General features: G+C 43.2%; 1 protein-coding gene across 3 annotated transcripts in view; it reads right to left on the bottom strand.

Moving 5' to 3' along the window:
• LOC144598892 (E3 ubiquitin-protein ligase Midline-1) overlaps positions 1 to 22,981 on the bottom strand; it is a 266,261-nt gene that overhangs the window by 139,064 nt on the left and 104,216 nt on the right. Inside the window, exon 1 of one of the 3 annotated variants that reach the window (XM_078409459.1) lies at positions 7,119 to 7,354. The exons of the other annotated variants lie outside the window; for them this stretch is intronic. The gene's annotated coding sequence lies outside the window, so the exon portion shown is untranslated. Of the gene's footprint in view, positions 1 to 7,118; positions 7,355 to 22,981 lie in introns of those variants that run through there. 3 annotated transcript variants of the gene reach the window in all.

A 22,981-nucleotide genomic window follows, 5' to 3' on the forward strand; every position in this document is an offset into this window, starting at 1 on the left:
TCAGTCTGAAGTAGTGTACCCACCTGAAACATTGTCTCTCCATTCTCTCCATACCTGCTGCCCAACCAGCTGACCTACTCTAGTACTTTGCGTTTTGCTCAAGATTCCAGTTTATGCAGCTTCTTGCATCTGTAACCTAATGCATCCAGTTCAGAATATTTTCTAATTAATTCTCTACTTCCTTTTATCAAATGACTTTTACCCAGAATAGGGGAATTAAGAACCAGAGGACTTAGGTTTAAGGTAAGTGGGGGAAAGATTTAATAAGTACCTGAGGATTAACACTTTTGTTTTTACATACAAAGGGCAGTGGGTGGCCAGAGGAGGTAGCTGAGGCTGGTACTATCGCCATGTTCAAAAACATTTGGACAGGTACATGGATAGGATAGTTTAGAAGGATATGGGCCAAATGCAGGCAGGATCTAGAGTCGATGGGGCATGTTGGTCAGCATGGGCTAGTTGGGCTAAAGGGCCTGTTTCCACATTGTATGACTCTGACTTTATCTGCCTTCCCTATAAAAGTTGACATTCCTGAGAGCAGAAAAGGATTAATTAATTTTAACTGTAGTCTGCCTTCTGGCCAAATGTACTTTTGTTTCTGACGCATGCTGGTCTCCTCAAATGCATCTTGAAATTCCTAGCAGATTTCTTTAATATTGTGAAGATCATGAGTGTAATATATAGAACCCATAAAAATCTTTATAGATGTCTGAATTAAATAATATTAATTTCACTTGACTAGCAAGCTGCCAAAATTCTCAAAAACTAAAGTAGCATGTACTGGAGGCTTTGTTATTCAAACGTTATGGTGATCTGTACAGTTACAGTCAACATATCAGGAAGATTTCCACAGTTGTCTGCAACAGTACACTGGCTACCACGTGGAATCCTTCATTTATTCCAAATGACGCATCCATCTGTTCATGATTTTGAGCTTATAATGTCCTGTTACCGCAGGTGATTCACCACAGGAAAAATTACTGGCAGCATTTTTGAGGGACTCGAGTAGCATTCAAGGGTTTTAAACATAACTCCCAACAAGCTCTGCATGGACCAGGCTTGATGTGGGTTAGAAACAGAATCACAAGCATTGGTTATAGGTCCAAGCAGGCTGATTATTGAGACAATTGTCTAAAACAAATGAAAGTAGACTTGATGGGCTGAATTCCTCCTAGAATTTATGAACTTATGAAATTGCAGGCATCACCACATCCTTCCTGGCGCAGAAACAGACTTTGGCATAAACCTGACATTGTCATTTGTAGGAGGAACCGGAAATATTTTCTTGAAGGGATAGTGGAACACAGTTGTATCAAGCAAATATAGGATGAAGGCCCATCACCATGTGATGAGGGGTCATCAATTTGAAATGTTAACTATGTTTCTCTCTCTACTGATGCTGCCTGGTCTGCTGAGTATTTCCAGCGTTCTCAGACTTTATCTCCGATCTCTAGCACCTGCAGGCATTTGCTGCCGAGTCCATCACTATTTTAGTTTTAGATTTAGAGATACGGTGCGGAAACAGGCCCTTCGGCCCACCGAGTCCGTACCGACCAATGATCCCCGCACATGAACACTATCCTACATACACTAGGGACAATTTACATTTATACCAAGCCAATTAACCTACAAATCTGTACGTCTTTGGAGTGGGGAAGAAACTGAAGAACTCGGAGAAAACCCACGCAGGTCACGGGGAGAACTTACAAACTCCGTACAGACAGCACCCGTAGTCGGGATCAAACCCAAGTCCCCTGTGCTGCAAACGCTGTAAGGCAACAACTCTACCGCTGTGCCACCGTGCCACTCCCTACTCTCTCAGGACAGTGGGGAATAAGCAAATTATTTTACAAATAATTTTTGTAATTGAAGTTCCTTGCTTGGGTATTCCCGACAATGACATTGCCAATTACTTGTTAATATAGCGTGGAACCTCTTTTACACCACAACTGTGACTTTAGTTATTTACTATTAATTCTGAGAGGATTTTATTCATTTTGGTTGTATTTCTGTCTGCAGTCAATTTGATCAAAGGTTTTGAGTTTGTTTGCCATTCACGGTTGTCGACATGACGAAAAGGAAGATGTATTTATATGGCACGACTTCAAAGTGCAGACAGCCAATGAGGCATTTTTTGAACCGTAGTTACTTTAGTAATGTAGGAAATATAGCAATCAGTTTACACACAGCAAAATCCCATAATGCCTCATTCACTGTTTTGAGGATCTCGGATGTGGAGCAGCCCACCAGAGTAAATATTGTAAATCTACTTCCAAACAATAGCATGGAATGTTTATGCCCCATTATCCCATGAGCCACAGATTAAGTAGATGATTTCACACAGTAAGCTTGTTCAGGGATAAATACTTGAGCCAGCCTGGATGATGTGACCATGACTCAGGAGTGCAGCATACTTAAAATACTAGGCAGCCTGTGGCTTTAAAAGGAAACGGCTGTGATTTCCCCCAGAGAATGCTGAGGGAGTCTGTCCTCATCACGGATTTGAATTTCAGCTGCAGTCAACTAGATAGTCACATCATCCCGATACGAATCTCCCACTCTCACTCTCGTTGACTCGGGAAACAAGAGATGTCTGATTTCAATCCAACCCACATGAACAAATCCACATTGTTTATGAAGAGCTGTGCACTCTCTGGGAAGCAGGGAAATGCGCGAAAAAGCCAAAGCTCCTGCTTCAACAGATAGGGTGAGCGATAGGATTTTATGTCGGCAGCCATCCAAAAATAATAATTGGACCTTTCCAATACGTCCTGAATTTCAAGCTGCAAATTTTCTGCAGAATGGTTCATGTGAACGAAAGCAAAATTAGATTACATGGAAAAAAAATAAAGACCACATTGAAAAAACATTCCATTTTAACTTTGGGCAGACTAATCAAGAAAAGAAATCCTCAGATAGAAGTAAGTGGAGTTCGTATGAGAAAGGGGGCAGGGGTTAAAGAACATGTTGTTGAAAGTTATAGAGAGCTGGGACAATGTGGTTGCATTCATGAGATTAAAGGCTTTCAAGGATTGTGCAGATTCCTCCAGTGTCTTTGCAGGTCCATCTCCATTTGGGGCTATTGTCTGCACTCAAATTCCTCACAGACTTTACTCACAAGGAAGGAAATCCAGGACATTTGCTGAGAATGTGCCTGATTGGAGTTTCCTCCCACTGTGGGCTTGTGAACAGGGCCGCCGGAAATCTCCACTCCAGTCAAACGGAAAAAACCTCAGGGCAAAGTTTTGCAAACTCATCCAAATGAAAGGTTTGGTTTGAGAGGGTTCCACCTGTTTCGCTGGAGACCAAATCTATTATGGGCAACATGGGAATCACTTCCATTGAGGAATTTGGGAGCTGTGTGGATGGAGAAAAGAGTGTGCAAAATCACTCAGCGAATGGCCCAGGAGATCAAGGGTGTTATAATGTCCCAAGGAACCCCAGTCCTGTTCAGTTGCTTACTTTCTAGGCTCAGCAATGCAAGGGAGCAACAGGCACAGCTAATTTCCTGGTAGATTCTACAGCACAACCACCTGCTTTTCACTCTTGTAAATAATACTGACTGACTGAAACAAGCAGAGATTGTCAGAAACACTCTGCATTTGAGATGGCAGAACCAGCCAATGCTTCTGGCTAATCATCTATTATCAGAAGCGTTATGATGCACTGATCCCGTTTCCCTCTCTCGGATACTCCATGATCTTGAGGGTAGTTCCAACATTCTCTTTATTATTTCAAACATTCACATACACTACTTTGCTTTTGGGATATCAGAATTTGCAGGGGTTGTTTGGAGCTTTGGACATTTAGTGTTAGAAGAACAGGCACAGCAATTAGTGTTACCATTGTACAATTCCCAGTGACCTAGGTTCGCTCCTGACCTGCAGTGCTGCCTGTGTGGAGCTTGCATGTTTTCTCTATGGGCTCTGGGTTTCACCTGCATCTCAGACATGCTGGTTGTTAGGTTAATTGGCCACTGTAAAAATTATCTGCTGATATAGATAAGTAGCAAAATAAATAAGGAAATTGATGGGGACATGCTTGAAACTAAGATGCCAGTTAAATGTTGGTAAATGGAACTGATAAGCATGGCCTGAAGCTGGCATTAACTCATTAGACCAAATGGCCTTTTACTGTCATACAACTAAACAAAATCATTTGGATTGACACTAATAGCAACTCAGGAGGTCATTCAGCCCATCGAGTTTATGCTGGTATGAACTAATGGGATGTCTTAATTCTCTGTTCCCCTTAAATTTACTCCTGGCCACACATGCTCATCAATACCCCTGTAATTCGTTTTGTCATTAACACCTTGGGGGAATGTATGCAGCAAATTGATCTACCAGCAAGTTGTTGTGATACAGGATGAAAACAGAGGACCCAAGACAAATCCAGAGAGAACATTGAAGCAAACACAGACAGCACCCGAGATCAGGACTGAGCCCGAGTTGTTGGAGCTGCAAGGCAGTGGCAGCAGTAACTACTGTGGCCATCCTAAACAAAGGGGCAGCAAGCAAACCTATAGGCTGGCAAGGATATCTATGTCACTGCAGGAGACACAAGAGATGGTAAACGTGGGAATCCTGAACATAAAACAAAGTTCATGAGGGCAAGGCAGGCAGCATCTGTGGTGGGAAAGGATGGGTGACATTTCAGGTCAGGGCCCTTCTTTAGACGGGGGAACTGTGCAACAAACTTCTTATGAATTGGCTGATGATAAGAGGTGTGGTGATATTTTATGATCAATATATTCTCAGGAACAAAAATTCAATGTTGATTGGTTTTATGAATTAAGATTCAGGAATGAATACGGCCTGAACAGTGAAAAGAGTTTCCCCACTTGAGCTCGAAAGGAACTGCGGAATCTTGCCACTGCCGAGAAACCAGGTCAGGATTTCTATTCAATATTTCATTTGAACGGCATCCTCTCCTGATGGTGCGGTACTTTCTTAACACTGCACTGACCTGGAATGGGTTAATTGGCTTATCAGGAAATGTTGGACAGACTAGGTTTGTACTTGCCAGAGCTTAGAACAGTGGAATTTAATTGACATATATAATCTCAAGTAATCTTGACAGGGTGGGATGTATCGTGGACATTTCCTCTTTAGAGTTACAGTTACAGCATGGAAACTGGCCCTTTGGCCCACCGAGTCCACACCAACCTTCGTTCACCCGTACACTAGTTCTATGTTATCCCCTTTCGCATCCTACATACCAGGGGTAATTTACGGAAATCAATTAACCTACAAACCTGTACGTCTTTGGAGTGTGGGAGGAAACCAGAGCACCCGGAGAAAACCCACGCGATCACAGGGAGAACATGCAAACTCCGTACGGACAGCAGCCGTGGTCAAGATCGAACCTGGGTCTCTGGCGCTGTAAGGCAGCAGCTCTACCGCTACACCACTGTGCCGCCCGATTTGTGTGTTACTGTCAGGATTCTTGTGTTAGACACTAAAGGGATTCACCATTTTTAAATAACTTAAGACAGTTAAGACACAATAATTTCACTTAGAGGTTGATGAGTCTTTAGAACTCACTTCCAAAAGGGAGGTGGGAACAGAGTCCTTGAATATTTTTTATGTGATAGATATATACTGGACAAGCAAAAGAATCAAAAGGTTACTGCAGATGGCCAGAAAAGTCAGAACCAATGGTGAGGATTTCCATGCAGAATTACTTGTGTGTACTTGGGGAGAATTTTTTGAATTGTGTTTGTCTCCCTCAGGTACGTCACTGCAGAACAAGCCACATAAATGCTTTCAATGTTGCTCTTTATCCTCTTCCTTGCTCCTCATATTATACTCAAACTGACAGAGATGAGCTCCTAGCAGCTTACATTTAATGTTCTGGGGAGGGAGAGGTTGCATAAAAGGGATGGGATGAAACCAACTCGAAAGCTGTTGCTTTATCCACTGCCTGACCTCTGCAGGTTGCCAAGAGAATCGCACACAAACTGTGCTCGACTCAGGTGCTGAACGACAGATACAAGAATTCGCACAATCCCACTGAAGTTTAAAAAAAGACAACCACCGCTACCGAATCCTAGTGGCTTGAAACACATGCATGAAAGTGTTCATTGGATGGACTTTCTGCCAACTCCAATCAGTTTTAAAAACACACCAAGTGCGAGTACGTGCATTTTTAAAATCCGTAACTACAGCCAAGCAGTTTGTCAGCTACATTTTACACGGGCCAACAAAAAGCATGAAGCTTGGGATTAGGCACGCATTCTTATACCTTTAATTAAAGGATACTGGAAATAAGTTATAATTAGGTTTCAAAGGAGGCCGAGGTATGTGTGTGGAATGAATCTTGGCTGCACTCGTGATGGATCTGGTGTGTTGGATCTGGTGTGTTGGATCTGGTCTGTTGGAGTGTGCCTCGTGGTGTACTACCAGTAAAATTGTTGTCATTAAATCAGCCAAGACAGCCTCAAGCAACCGGGTTAAAACTTCACCTTCACAGTAACACCGAGGCGCCGACAGTGACTGCCAAACTTGAGTAAACGGGACGTTACTTTCTGAAGTTAGCACTTTGACTTGCACTGGTGGCAGTACAGAGAGGCTTGGAATTTCTACCGCCAAAGACAACGAAGGCGATTTCCCCAACCCATCCTCCACCCCTGAAATGCAGCAACGGAGTCGAATCTCGCTAAACAAACTTGTTAACCCGACTCGTTAAAATTCACACCTCCACTTTAAGGACTGTAAAGTGATTCACCTTCTGCTCAGCGCTGCCCTGCTGTTTAAAACCAAGTAATATACTAACAAACCGCTCTTTGTCCATGCTCAGGAATCTTCTCTGTTCCCACCAACCTACAAGCATAGGTTGCCATGGAGACACTGCACGTCTATTTGCCATACAAATGATCAAAGGGCCCAGACGACACACACACACAAAAAAAACTTGCCAGACTTCCTACTGGCAGGGCACTAATTAACTGACAGAGACTCGGGCCAGCAATTCCATTCACTCACTGCAATGTTAACCAAAGTTTCTGCATTGGCAAGGCCTGCGAATACAGAATCAAATGGCAACGCTTTAAAAACTGCACTGAGAGCGGTGCCACAGTAGTAGTAGTAGTAGTAGTTTGCTCGGGGTAGTCATACCTGCTTCATCTTTAGAATCCCATTATCCGCAGTGCATGGAGAAGTCCGCAGTCACAGAGAACAACAAAAAAAACTTGGTAACAAGTGGAGAGGTTTATATCCACTCACTTCCCCTCCCACGCTGAAGATCCATCAGACAGACCCACACGCTCTTTGTTGAAACTTTGCGCTGCCCGCTTGCTGCTGCCACTGCAGCTCAGAGCGAAGTCAGGAGGAAGGGGACAGAGCTAGTTAGTTAGCTGGCTGGCTGGCTGGCTGCCCTCGTCGTTGCAAAGCCAAGCCTGGGATCAGCTGGGGCGAGCCGAGGGAAGCTCTGACTCAGTCTCACCAATCAGGCGCAGGGGGGGAGGAGGCCAAGCAAGTCCACACCGGCTTAGGGAAGGTTTTTAATAGGTATTTCCAAGATAAAGGGCAACCGAGATCAAAGGCACGAGTTGGCGAAAAGGGAGGGGCCGCTGTAAATTGCTGTATTCCTGCTTTATGCAGGGCAGCATTGCGAAGTAAAGTCCAACAGCAAACTGTCCTGAGACAAAACTTTGAGCCCTGTGTGGAGAGGTGTGTCGGGGATTTCACTGAGGTCCGTTGCTCGCTCTTTCTTTCTTTCTTTCTCGCCCGCAGCGCATCTCATCCCCTTGATTAAAAGCAGTATGTGAAACGCTTTGTTTCGAGTCGGGACTCTTCTTCAGACTGCCTTCCGATAGTTTCAGCACCTGCAGCTCCTTGTGTTTCCAAACATACAGCTTCAGCAGGTGCTAGCTGAGAGGAGGAGGTGGAAGCGAGTCACAGGACGAACCCAAACACTTATTGAACCAAGCTCAGTACCATCTCCAGCTCACAATCCACAGAAATAATGGAAGACAACTGTTTGTTTAGTTTATGTTTGGGATCCGGATTGTATCATTAAAAGCTGAATTTACATGTTGCATATATTGATCTCAGGGCTGTCTTTACTTTGGACTTTAGAGATATAACGCGTTAACAGGCCCTTCGGACCGAGTGCGCGCCGACCAGCGACCACCTAGTACATTATCACTATCCTGCATGTACACCAGTGACAATTAACCTACAGACCTGTACTTCCTTGTAGTGTGGGGGTGGGGAGGGGGAAGTCGGAGTACCTGGAGAAAACCCACGCGGTCACAGGGAAAATGTACAAACTCAGTGCAGACAGCACCCGTAGTCAGGATCGAACCCGGGACTCTGAAGCTGCAAGGCAGCAACTGCGCCACTGTGCAGTCTGAGGTGCTTTACAATCAATTCTGCACTGTTGTAATGTGGAAAGTTGTGCAACCATTTTATGCACAGAAAGTTCCAACAAATAGCAAGGAGATTAAGACCAGAGAATCCGTTTATTGTATTTATGTTAGTTGAATTGTGAATGATAGCTGGGGACTGGAATAATTCTCTTTTGCGTTCAAAGTAACACCTTGTGATTTCTTACAGGTGCCTAAGGGACAGATTGGATCTTGGGAGACCCATTTTGTCTGAAAGATGGGACTCTGACTTTGCAACACTCCCTCAGTTCTGCAGTGGGGTGCCAACCCGAATAGCACCTGAAGCCGCTAAATTCCCAGCAAAGTAGTGAGAGCCCTGTCTGATTCAAATCAATCCAAACTCAAGCCATTTTAATCACTGAGCATCATCTGAGAAACTTTATCTGGCAACAATTAGTCAAATCAGGACATGCTCTGTTCATTCAGGTCCACAAAAAGAAAGAATCATGTGATTATGGGATAATTCAAGGGTTTGCAAGAATAAAGTCAAGACTGATTTGATTTGCTTGTGAATCAGTATTCACGTCCGGTAATGGTTTATTATACAGTGAAAACCTTTATTTTGCATGCTAATCAGGCAAGTCATGCCATATGTGATTACATCAGGTAGTGCAACAGGGAAAATAAACAGAGTGCAAAATAAAGTGTTACAGCTATGGAGAAAGTGCAAATTGGAAAAAAAATGCAGGAGGCACAACTAAGTAGATTGGAAGAATGGGAAATTCATCCCTAGCATATGAGAGGTCTGTTCAAGAAGCTGACAACAGCGGTAAAGGAGCTGTTCTTCAATAACTTTGCAGATTTTGAGCTGGCTTGGGATAATGAGCTGGAGGAACCCAGCGGGTCAGGCAGCATCTGTGGAGAGAATGGATAGGTGACATCTCGGGTCACGACCCTTCAGACTGATAGGAGAAACGGGGAGACAACTGGAAAAAAAGATGGGGACTGGACAAAGCCTGGCAAGTGAAAGGTGACTAAAGGTGAGAGAAAAAAATGTTGTAGGATGTAACTGCAGATGCTGATTTAAACTGAAGATAGACACAAAATGCTGGAGTAACTCAGCGGGTCGGGCAGCATCTCTGGATAGAAGGAATGGGTAATGTTTCGGGTCGACACCCTTCCTCAGTCTGAAGACTTCTCGACCCGAAACATCACCCATTCCTTCTACCCAAAGATGCTGCCTGTCCCGCTGAGTTACTCCAGCATTTTGTGTCTATCTAAAGGTGAGGGACGTTTGATTGGCAGATGGGGTGGGGGTGGGGATGTAGGTGGAATGGGACAGTGGGTAGGGGAAAGAGGGGAGGGCGGGGGTTAGAAGGGAAATGAGGAACTCGGGAATGGTGGATGAATGCACAAATGAGGGGAAAAGAGCAGGGTGACTGGGTTGGGATAGTGGGAGAAGTGGATGTGCAGGGGAGAGTGGGGAAGAGGCACAAGAATTCAATATTTGGGTATGGGATTACCTATGTACACAGCCTGTGCCTAAAGTGTTTAGTATACAGAAGTTGAATCACAAAGGTGTTGACAGGGGATTTCTGCACATTTTCAGTCCTTCCTCCAAAATGTCTCCAACTCTCACATGAATGCAGTGATATGATTTTAGCTAACATTATATTATAGATTCATACCAATGTTCAACTCCATTGGTTCTAATTCATGCTGGGATACAGTTGTATGCACGCATTCCTATTTGAAAGATGTCCCACAAACAATGACTCAAGCTTGAATGCTGTCTCATGGGCATTAACACTGGATTCCAGTTCAAAAAGCCATTCATTTTTGATATGTATGGGCCCAGTAATACTGATTCACACTGGAGAATGGACCAATGGACATGATTCATAATAAAAGAGTTCCATGGGGACTGATTCATACCAGTTTATAGTCTGTCTCCAATAAATCACATTGAGATAAAGTTGTACTGTTATTAATTCAATCTAGTTTGTTGTAAAAGAACATACAAATTGAAGAACACAAGAGAATAGGTACAGGGGGAGGCCACTTATACCTGCCCACCATTCAATATGATTATGGCTGATGTACGCTGACCTCAGCTCCTCATCTGTGCCAATTCCCCATTACTATGACGTGGGCATCAAACCATGACAGAGTACTGACCTTGCATTACTGATTCACACTGAGCTACAGTTTTATTGAAGATAGACACAAAAAGCTGGAGTAACTCAATGGGACAGGCAGCATCTCTGGAGAAAAGAAATGGGTGACGTTTCGGGTCAAGATTCTCTGAAGAAGGGTCTCGACCCGAAACGTCACCCATTCCTTCTCTCCAGAGATGCTGCCTGTCCCGCTGAGTTACTCCAATACACACAATACACACAATACACACAATCTCCCAAATGTTCTAGGGGCCGGAGAACCTAGGGTGATGGAGGAACTGAAGGAAATCCACATTAGGCAGGAAATGGTTTTGGGTAGACTGATGGGACTGAAGGCTGATAAATCCCCAGGGCCTGATGGTCTGCATCCCAGGGTACTTAAGGAGGTGGCTCTAGAAATAGTGGAAGCATTGGAGATCATTTTTCAATGTTCTATAGATTCAGGATCAGTTCCTGTGGATTGGAGGATAGCAAATGTTATCCCACTTTTTAAGAAAGGAGGGAGAGAGAAAACGGGTAATTATAGACCAGTTAGTCTGACATCAGTGGTGGGGAAGATGCTGGAGTCAATTATAAAAGACGAAATTACTGAGCATTTGGATAGCAGTAACCAGGATCATTCCGAGTCAGCATGGATTTACGAAGGGGAAATCATGCTTGACAAATCTACTGGAATTTTTTGAGGATGTAACTAGGAAAATTGACAGGGGAGAATCAGTGGATGTGGTGTACCTCGACTTTCAGAAAGCCTTCGACAAGGTCCCACATAGGAGATTAGTGGGCAAAATTAGAGCACATGGTATTGGGGGTAGGGTACTGACGTGGATAGAAAATTGGTTGACAGACAGAAAACAAAGAGTGGGGATAAATGGAACCCTTTCGGAATGGCAGGCAGTGACCAGTGGGGTACCGCAAGGTTCGGTGCTGGGACCCCAGCTATTTACGATATACATTAATGACTTAGATGAAGGGATTAAAAGTACCATTAGCAAATTTGCAGATGATACTAAGCTGGGGGGTAGTGTGAATTGTGAGGAAGATGCAATAAGGCTGCAGGGTGACTTGGACAGGTTGTGTGAGTGGGCGGATACATGGCAGATGCAGTTTAATGTAGATAAGTGTGAGGTTATTCACTTTGGAAGTAAGAATAGAAAGGCAGATTATTATCTGAATGGTGTCAAGTTAGGAAGAGGGGATGTTCGACGAGATCTGGGTGTCCTAGTGCATCAGTCACTGAAAGGAAGCATGCAGGTACAGCAGGCAGTGAAGAAAGCCAATGGAATGTTGGCCTTCGTAACAAGAGGAGTTGAGTATAGGAGCAAAGAGGTCCTTCTACAGTTGTACCGGGCCCTGGTGAGACCGCACCTGGAGTACTGTGTGCAGTTTTGGTCTCCAAATTTGAGGAAGGATATTCTTGCTATTGAGGGCGTGCGGCGTAGGTTCACTAGGTTGATTCCCGGAATGGCGGGACTGTCGTATGTTGAAAGGCTGGAGCAATTAGGCTTGTATACACTGGAATTTAGAAGGATGAGGGGGGATCTTATTGAAACGTATAAGATAATTAGGGGATTGGACACATTAGAGGCAGGAAACATGTTCCCAATGTTGGGGGAGTCCAGAACAAGGGGCCACAGTTTAAGAATAAGGGGTAGGCCATTTAGAACGGAGATGAGGAAGAACTTTTTCAGTCAGAGAGTGGTGAAGGTGTGGAATTCTCTGCCTCAGAAGGCAGGGGAGGCCAGTTCGTTGGATGCTTTCAAGAGAGAGCTGGATAGAGCTCTTAAGGATAGCGGAATGAGGGGGTATGGGGAGAAGGCAGGAACGGGGTACTGATTGAGAGTGATCAGCCATGATCGCATTGAATGGCGGTGCTGGCTCGAAGGGCTGAATGGCCTACTCCTGCACCTATTGTCTATTGTCTATTGTCTATTGTGTCTATCTTTGGTTTAAACCAGCATCTGCAGTTCCTTCTTGCAGTTTTATTGATCCTGGTTAGAACTGTAATACATTTACCTAGGCGCAGCTTCATGCTAGAAGTCCGAAGGACAATTATTCATGAAGAATAGAGTACTGTGCATCCTAATACACACCCGTTTACAGTTCAACTAGAATTGAATATTGCCACTCACTCATATTACAGTAAAGTTGAATGACTAAAGGTGCTTTGGTTTATTGCTCTGTGGTCACTTATGAGGAGGTGTATGTTCCCAATGGGCAGTGATTCATACTGGTTTGCCATTCTATCAATATTGATTCATATCAGAGTGCTGCTACGTTAAACACATGGCAATCATTTATGCAAGGTTATCAGTTGATTCGTTCATATGATGTGGTCATGGCAACTACTGTTTCATGTCCTTCCCTACTCTCCCTTGAGAAATATACTGATGTTGCATTCTTGAACCATGCTAATAAGCTCCAAGACCTTGTTGACATTCCCCAAAGCACAGGAGAAGATGGGCTGGACTTAACATCCACAAAACCAAGATCCTCAACCAGCCTGCCCTCACTGCATCACACTGGTCTCCAACAATGTGGGTTCACGGCAGGACCCTGGAAAATGTGTACCACTTCCCACATCTAGGGAGCCATCTATTAGTAATATTGATGCTAAAATCCTCCACCACCTTCAATGTGTCAGTACAGCCTTTGAGGCCAATGGTATTTGAAGATCAAGTCCTCAGTCCTAGGACAAAGTTTATGGTGTAGTGTTTATGGGGCATCTTGGTCGGCATGGGCAAGCTGGGCCTAAGGGCCTGTTTCCGTGCTCTATGACTATGACACTGTAACTCCCACAGCCAGTTTATACCTAAATAACAATGGCAATATTATTGGAATACTATTCAAATCCAAAAATTTCACAATTGTCCTTTAATGATAGATACTTGCCATTCGTACCCAGCCTAATGATTGTGTGGCTCCGAAACCCAGAATGCCCACATAACTCTCTCAGCAAGCTGCTACTATTCATTAAATGTCTTCTTAAAATTGTACAGTGCATTTGTGCTGAATTCTGCATGCTGGAATAGGATCTGTTAATGTTGGAGTGACTTTGGAATTTCCCTTCAATCTTAGTGCAGTCAACTGTTGAATGTCTCGAGTGGTTAATTAATGGAGTGCAGATTCCACTCCTGCTTTGCAGATTAGGTCACTGACATCAGACAGGAGAATCGTTGCTCAAATTGGTAAGTGGAAAGATTCCAAAGGTATCTGCTTCTGAAAAAAGCAAGTCTGATTCACTATCCTAGCTAACAGAGGAAATAACTTAAGATTCTGTTTACATTCCCATTTGATACCATTGCAGCATGCAGTACTATCTCATTGTATTGATAAATGAAACAGGGCTTTTGAAATCTTCAAATGTAAAGCCACTCGTCAGTAAAAGGGAGCAGTGTGAGGAAACCTAACCCATTTATTTTTTTATATTTATTTGCATAGATCCCAATATTAAGCCTGTAGCTGATTCTCCTCTTAATTCTCCAAAACCTGTATTGTTGGAACTCTAACAAAGCAAGTTTTGGAAGAACTCCTCCCCCCTTTCCTCCTCACAGGTTTCAGACAAGCTTGCACCTTAACTCTTTGCATTCACATTAGTTGTATTTGCAGCAGGCTGTGCATAGCTGCACAAGCAATATTTAAAAATTAATATTTAGAGAGAATAAAAATGCTGTATCCAAAATGTACCAAGTGGAATTCAGAAGAGCAAAGGCAGCTCACATCACAGATAAATACTGATTTCTCCAACTTTAAGTAACCCTTGCTTTCTCTCTCTATCCCTCCCCCACCCTAGTTCTCTGACTTGTTTCACTGCCCCCTGATTAATTTTACTGATTATATGCCTCGTTGTCACTTTCCCCTCAGCCAACAATGAACCATTCTATATTTCCTTGATCCTCATCTGCTTTGATCAGTCATTTTCACACTTTCCCCTTCCAGATCTCTAGTCCCCCCTCTCCCCTAACTCAATCTGAAGAAGGATCTTAGCCTGGGGAAAAGACTGTGGTTGTTCACGTTATCTATCTGCCCCTTGTAAATTTATACAACTCTGTAAGGCCAGCCCTTAGTCTTTTCAGTCCCAGGGGAAAAAAAGACCCAGTGTATTCACCTTCTCCTTCTAACTCAAATCCTCCACATGGTAACATCCTTGTAAATCTGATTTGCAATCTTTCCAGTTTAATGCCTCATTCCTGTAGTAGGTTGACCAGAACCGTATGCTGTGCTTCAAATTGAGCCTTAGAGACACCTTGTGCAGGTCTGGCATAACATCTTCCTGTACTGAATACCCTGACAGATGAAGGCAAGGGAAGACACCACTCTGTCATGGAACAATGAGGCTGCATCCCTCGGACTCTCTGTTCTACAGTATTCTCCAAGGCCCTATCATTTATTGATTAAGTCCTGCCCTGGCTTGTTGCAGTTATCTAAATTAACCTCTATTTACCACTTCCTCAGCCTTGTGGCCCAATTGATCAAGATCCCGTTTCAATCTTAAATAACCCTCTTCACTGCTCATAATATGTTAATTTTAGTGAAATCCACAAATTTACTAACCGTTAAAATCGTGAATATAAAATTAACAGACAACAGTAGACCCACTACCAACACGTTACTTGTTACAAGCCTCCAGTCTGAACCTTCTACCACTACCCACTGTCTCCTTCCTTCAAGCCAATTTTGTATCCAATTGGCTAGCTCATGTGATTTATCTGTCCCTTGTAATCAGTGTGCTAAGAACTGTAGACGATGAACACAATCTAAAATAGACTTGGGTGCTGGCTTTTTGAAAGTATACAGATTCAAAGCACAAGGGGGAAAAATCAACTCTCTTTGGATAGTCTGTGAGAAGAAGTAAGTAGAATAGGATCACGGCAATGGAGAAAGTTTTGTTAATGTAGAGTCAGTGAACATCTCGAAAGTTGCTTTGCATCTGGGTTGTGAAAGAAGCAGGATTTTATATATGCATACCTTAATTGCTGGCTTCGTCTCATCTACATGCAATAAAAGGGAAAGAATATGATTCCATTTATATGGAATCTTTCACAACTTCAATACATCCAAATTGGCCTACAACCCATGAATCACCAGCATTATTATACCATAGACAATGTGGCGGTTAACTGGCATATAACATTCTGAGGTCCTAATGCCACTTGAGAATTAGATGCTGGCCAAAAGAGTTAAGGAACTCACTTTCTCCTTACAACAGCATCATTTTATGCCAAGATATTGACTAAATAATTAATCCTAAGAATTATGGAACTTTAAGACATCAAATGATGCCATTCAACCCATTATGTCCATGGCTGCCAGGAATTTACATTAGGTTAATCTCATTTTCCAATCCTTGGTCCTTGGTCCACGCACTTAGGCTTCTTTAAGTATTCATCAATGTGTTTTTGCTTAAGCGAGCTGAGGCTTTCTGCCTCCTCTGTTTTTGTGGCCAACCAGTTTTGTAACAGCACCACTTGTTGCTTTTGTTTCACTTCAATTCCTCCTTCATCCCTCCACCAGTGAACTTAAATATGTTCACTGCAATGCCCAGAAGACAACACTGCTGTCAGTACAATATCCGCTCACTCTTCTATCTCAGATGTGAATTGAACCAACAGCCTTCTAACTTGGTACAAGGAAGCTACCAGTGAGCTGTACCCATTGCATACCTGAAATTCAGTTCTTTTTTTTCTGTTCTGAAATGTGCTGAGAACTGAAAGAGTCAGAAAGTGAGCCAGAACTTAATATGAAACAAAATTTAATTTCCAATGTCAAAGGTTGCAATATATAATAAGAAATGTCTACCTAATTGTTGCCAGAGATTTAAAAAAAAATCCTTTTTCAAAAAGAAATAAAGAGAAGATACCACGGAGATAAAAAACAAACAAAGATAAATACAGATTAAATCCACATGTGGCCAATATACAAATATACCATGACTATTTCATTGAGAATAGGGATGACAATAATATATCTCCTGTGGGAAAACTGGTTTGTTAGAAGAACCGTGGGCGCAAGTGAAATTGGTCTAGCACCAGTTGTACATCAATACTGATCACATTGATTTCAATGGAAAGGAAAAACAGGTGTAATTCCTTCCCTTCTGTCATTTGGACAAGAGACTCACGTGTTTGTCCACCTGAACATGAAAGACAAAGGTCCTGATGAAATCAAAGGAGAGGATGTCCAGCAACTCCAATTACATCCAAAATTCAAATATATCAAGTCGTTGCTGCTGCCTCACTTTTCCAACGATATCGGTTCAATCCTGACTTTGGCTGCTGTGTGTGCAGTTTACATATTCTCCTCAAGTCTGTGTGGGCTTGCACTGGTTTCCCCCCATATACCGAAGATATGCAAATAGGTTAACACACTACAGTAAATGACTCTTCATGTAGGTGGGTGGCAGGAGAGTTGATGGGTATTTGGCCAGCAGGTTGATGTGCATTTGGGAGATAATAAGTTGCTGGGTAAGGAGAGAATAAGGAGAGGGGGGAATGAGACCAATGGGATTGTTCCTCTGGGAGCTGGTATGAACCTAATGGGCAAAATGGGGTCCTCCTAAAGCAGATGATCTGGTCCAACACAAGGATCTGCATGTGCTGGAATCTTGTGTAAATCATAAAGCACTAGAGTAACTCAGCGGGTCAAGCAGTGTCTGTGGAGGGAATGGGTATCCAACGATTGCTTGCCTGGCTTCGTCCTGCTCTCAGATAGATACAAAGTACTGGAGTAACTCAGCGGGTCTGGCAGCATCTCTGGAGAAAAAGGATAGGTGACGTTTTAGGTTGGGGTCTGTCCCCACCTCTTTTCCAGCTTTCTCCCTGTTACTACAATCCATCTGAAGAAGGGTCCAGATCTGAAACGTCATCTATCCATTCTCTCCGCAGATGCTGCCTGACCTGCTGAGTCCCGCTAGCACTTTGTGTTTTGATCTGGTCAGTTGTCTCATGTCTATGTTGGGTCATTGCAGATGACATTGGGAGAGTATATGGCAGTCTGCGCCACAATAGGTTTCCTAGATGAATGCCCTGGAGTCAATGGAGGCCTAGAATTGGCAGCTGCCCTCCCCTCACATCCGGAATCTTGGAATCATTTTTGATCAAACCCTCTCCTTCGACAAACACATCAAACACATCACAAAGACAGCCTTCTTCCACCTCAAAAACATTGCCCGTCTCCGTCCATCCCTCTCCTCCACAGCTGCAGAAACCCTCATCCACGCCTTCATCACCTCCCGTCTGGACTACTGCAACAGCCTCCTCTATGGCTCACCCTCAAAAATCATCAGTAAACTTCAATACATTCAAAACTCCGCTGCCCGTCTATTCACCCACTCCCCGATCCGTGACCATATCACCCCCGTCCTTTACAAACTCCACTGGCTCCCCATCCCCCAGAGAATCCAGTACAAAATCCTCCTCATGACCTACAAAGCCCTCCATAACCTGGCCCCATCCTACCTGACTGACCTCCTCCACAGGCACACTCCCACCTGCACCCTCCGCTCTGCTGCTGCCAATCTCCTGTCCCCCCCCCATCCGGACCAAACTCAGATCCTGGGGGGACAGGGCTTTCTCCATCGCTGCTCCCACCCTATGGAACTCACTACCCCAAACCGTCAGAGACTCCTCCTCACTCACCACATTCAAAACATCACTGGTCTCACCTATTCAGCACTGCCTTCAACCACTGAAGGTCACCCCACCTTCTGTCTCCTTTCTCTGTTCGTTTACTTATTTATCTATTTATTCACTTCTCTATGTTCTAGAAATCCCTGTAAAGCGTCTTTGAGTGTTTGAAAAGCGCTATATAAATGTAATGCATTATTATTATTATTATTATTATCCAACATATTTCCAGTCAGGCAGGTTTTATTCATTCTACAAGTGAATGATTTTCCAAAGATTATGCACAAAATGACCCGTTAATAAGGCACGTCTGTCAGGGATATTTGACCTGTGAGGCAGACTAAATAGTTTGTTTAATGGGTGGAAGACAGTATGTTGTTGAGAACAGGGCTTTAAGAATGTTTAAACAGTATATCCTGTAATTAGAGATTTCAAGGTATAGTTGCAAGTCCTGTGAAAGGTGTTTTCTTAAGCTGGAACCTGGTTTCACAGAATAAATTCTTCGAAGCTCCGACATCATCACTCTCCCCAGAGACAAGACAAATTTGGTTACTTTCTGAACCGTAAAACTCATCTGTATTGGTTTCAGCAAATGGAGAATGTATTGATGGTTCAGTAAATCTCCTCTATAAACATCGAACTCCATTATCCAAGCTGTTGTCATTCCATTATTTAGGAACCTTGGCCTATTTCACTATCGCTACTTGTCGAAAGGCCAGAGAACCGACCTGCAGATGAAATGTTAACTACGGGTCGAGATGAATGCTAATTGTCCCTTGGCAATATAAAAAGAGTGTGCTGTTCTTCCGGTCATTCCATCAATTCTGACACTACTTTCTTCAATACTATTTGTGTCAACCTTGTGCATTATTCAGCACTACTCTTGAATAAAGATGGCCCAATGACCGTAGCACCTCCAAATGGGTGTGCTAATTGGAAGGCGCAGAGCTGCTGATTATTGTCTTGGTTGTAGACCCTCAAATGCGCATTTCAGTAGTGTTTAGTTTAGTTTGGTTGAGAGATACAGCACGGAAACAGGCCCTTCAGCCCACCAAGTTCGCTCCGCCCAGCGATCCCTGTACACTAACACAAATCTACAATTTTACCAAAGCCAATCGACCTACAAACCTGTACGTCTTTGGAGTATGGAAGGAAACCGAAGCACTTGGAGAAAACTCTCGCAGGTCACCGATATAGACAATAGACAATAGACAATAGGTGCAGGAGTAGGCCATTCGGCCCTTTGAGCCAGCACCGCCATTCAATGTGATCATGGCTGATCATTCTCAATCAGTACCCCGTTCCTGCTTTCTCCCCATACCCCCTGACTCCGCTATCCTTAAGAGCTCTATCTAGCTCTCTCTTGAATGTATTCAGAGAATTGGCCTCCACTGCCCTCTGAGGCAGAGAATTCCACAGATTCACAACTCTCTGACTAAAAAAGTTTTTCCTCATAGAACGTACAAACTCCATACAGACAGCACCTAGAGTCAGGATCGATCCCGGGTCTCTGGCGCTGTAAGCATTGAGAACTATTGACCATGTGGCATTCAGGGTCCTGGCAGGAGCGGAGTGTGGCCTGTCAAATGGTGGCTGGAGATAATGGCCAGGAGCTATATCCCTGAGGAAGAAGTAGTCATGGAGATGGAGGGTGAGAAGGTGGGGGGGGAGATGGTGATGGGTGGATGGAGGTCCTTAAAGATGATCCGGCTAGGGTTCAGGGAGGGATAAGGTAGGTGGCTAATTTGGTGGTGGGGAGCGGTGGAATGAATAGTAAGGGGGGGGGAGAGTCAACTGGTAACTGGTGTGAGGATCTTCAAAACATTGCTGATAGGAGTTGAGGTGCGGAAAGGTCATGACTTCAAGGGACTGGAAGTCGTGGGGTTGGGAAGGACCAGAGCCTCAGAACGTTTAACATGCCTTGAGCATCGAGTGATAAGTGGCTGGGCACTGAGCCCTGCAGGCTTGTAAGTGAGATGAGTGGGTTGGAGTGATAGTAAGGGAAGGTGCTGAGTCACGACCACATTGGGGTCAGGATACCTGGAGGATCAAAGCAGGGCGTCATTGTCATTCACGCAGGGATTCTCCTAACATATCAAGACGTCACCTGTCCACACCAGCACCTCCGACAAAGTGGCACTCACTCAGGATGTTATGCTGAAGAGCATGGAGTGTGTCTCTCAGATTTACATTACATAACATCTTTGATGTAATAAATTGTACTGTTGTAGCTGAATAGATTTGGACATGCAACTAGTCCCAATAGAAAGACTATCTAGCATGTCAGATAAAGTTAAATTCCATGGGAATATTACTTCTTGATGGGACTTAACATCCAGAGTGTAATAACTATGTTGCTAGTTCCCATTATAGATATTCTCCCGTGTTCAATGCATACGTAATTCCTTGCATGTACTAAAGATTTTAAAAGGTGCCATAAATTGGAAGTTTATCTTACCTTAACCCTCGGAGTACTGCATTTAGTATTTCCCTTATCCCCATCCAATCGGGAAATACCTATGGCAATGCCTCTTTGGAAGTCAACATGAAAATAGTTTCAAAATGGTTTTCTACCCTTCAAAAATGGGAGATGAATATGAGCCACAAAATTTAATGCACACATTTTTAGGATATGAATTAAACATGGTTGCTTTATGTTTTGACCTCTATATCTGGGATGTGGGCTGTCCAAAACTTTTTTATTTAGATCACTAGTTTGAAATACATGGCAACATCTATCATATCACTGGGACTTATACATGAACATGACTGTCACTGTTATTTTTAATGCACACCACATTTCAAATATAAGGAAGGTCCTGGATATCTTTCTGTCTTTGTGGAGTTACTTACTCACACTTTCCTAAATACAATTCCAATCTACGAAATTATCTGCAAAGAAACCTGTAAAATCCTAAAGCACTTTGTCATCTCGCATGGTTGCATGCTGGGCAGAAGGTACCCAGGCTCCCCTCTAGTGTCCGGATGAATACATTGCAACTACTTTCACTTTTGGAAAAGACTTGCACTGAGAGAATACAATACAATACAATACAATATATCTTTATTGTCATTGTACAGGGGTACAACGAGATTGGGAATGCGCCTCCCATACGATGCAATAATTTAATTAGCTAGTCAGTATTAATTTAAACAACCCAATGAAACAAATTGTAACAGTTTTAAAACAGAATAAAGTGCAAGTAGATCTGTGCCGGATCACTGTGCGATGTGACCATCCGGCTCAGCAGGACCGGTTCATAGCAGCTATGACCAAGAAGGGCCTAGAAATTGCAGTGCAGTGTATAAAGCGCATCAAGCTATAGTACACCAATAACTATTTCATTTGAGCAGTGAAATTCTAGAGGGACTGGAAGAGTACAGTTGAATTTCTGAAGTGAGTTACAAAACAATCTTGAATGATCATAATCCAGATTCACTCTGGGATAAGCCCAATTTCAGTAATGTAGTGCTGCCGAAAACAGCGTGGCTCAGCCTGCAGATGCGGGAAATTTTGGATAAAACAGGAGATGCTAGAAATATTCAGCAGGTCAGGGAGCATCTTTAAGGAGGAAACAGAGTTATCGATTCAAGTTGATGACGTGGCAATTTTTGCACAGCAAAGTTCCTAAAACAGCAACAGGATACTGCCCCAATAATCTGTATCTAATGATTTTAAGTTTGAATAAAGGCACTGGAAAATAATCCATCTGCCACATGTTTTTTACATTCGTCTGAAAGAGTAGATAGAAATTCCGTTTAATGGCACTTTAATTCCCAAACTTCTCTTCCACTCTGACCTATCAGTCTTGTGTTATAATGAAGCGCAGAGTAAGGTTGAGGAGCAGCATCTCAACTTCCATCTGGACACATTGCAACCTTCTTAGCTCAACACTGAATTCCACAATTTCAGGTAACTGATTTATCTACATCTGTCATCTATCTGTGATATTGTCTCAGCATTTCCCCTCTCTCCCCTTTTATTCTTTCTTTCCCTGTTCTGCATTTAGTGCTTCCTATATTCTTTTCTGTTCTTTTCCCTATGTTCTTGGTCTCTTCCACCACAAGAAAGTTGCAAAGAGTTTGGAGAAGGTGCAGAAGAGGTTCACCAGGTTGTTTCTAGACAGTATTAACTATGAAGAATGACAAACTTGTTTTATTTTGTAGCCTTGGTGATCCGATAAAAGTATATAAATTTATGACCAGCATAATGAGGGTAGATAGTCAGAATCTTTTTCCCAGGATGAAAATGTCAAATATTAGAGGCATAGGTTTAAGATGAGAGCGGAAAATATTTAAGGATATTTGTCAGACAAGTTTTTTACTCAGAGCGTAGTAGAAGTCTGCAACGTACTGCCAGTGATGTGGTAGAACCACATACATACAATAGCAAGGTTTATGAGGCATTTAGGCAGACACGTAGACAGGCAAAGAATAAAGGGATTTGGACCATGTGCAGGCAGGTGATGAGTTAGAATGGAACAATGATTGGTGTGGATATGTTGGCCAAAGGGCTTGTGCTGTGCAGTACTGGTTTACATCCTGTGTTCTAACTGTTCCCATTCACATATTGACCAATTAACCTTGTTTACAGCTCATCCCATGGACACCACGGTTTTACCTATCAGAGATGTCTGCCTCCCTCATTTTCTCCCTCCAGCATTAAAAGCCTCTTTTGTCCCCTTATCAGTTCTGACAAAGTGACTTTGATCTGAAACGTTAACCCAGTTTCTCTTCTCACAGATTCAGCCTGAGTTTTTCCAACATTTATTGTTTTTATCTCAGACTACTAGGCTCTGCCGATTTAAAAATAATAATTTCAATTTATTATTTGAAAGGCATCACCACTG

The sequence above is a fragment of the Rhinoraja longicauda genome, chromosome 12 (genome assembly GCF_053455715.1).
Source record: "Rhinoraja longicauda isolate Sanriku21f chromosome 12, sRhiLon1.1, whole genome shotgun sequence".
NCBI lineage: Eukaryota > Metazoa > Chordata > Chondrichthyes > Rajiformes > Arhynchobatidae > Rhinoraja > Rhinoraja longicauda.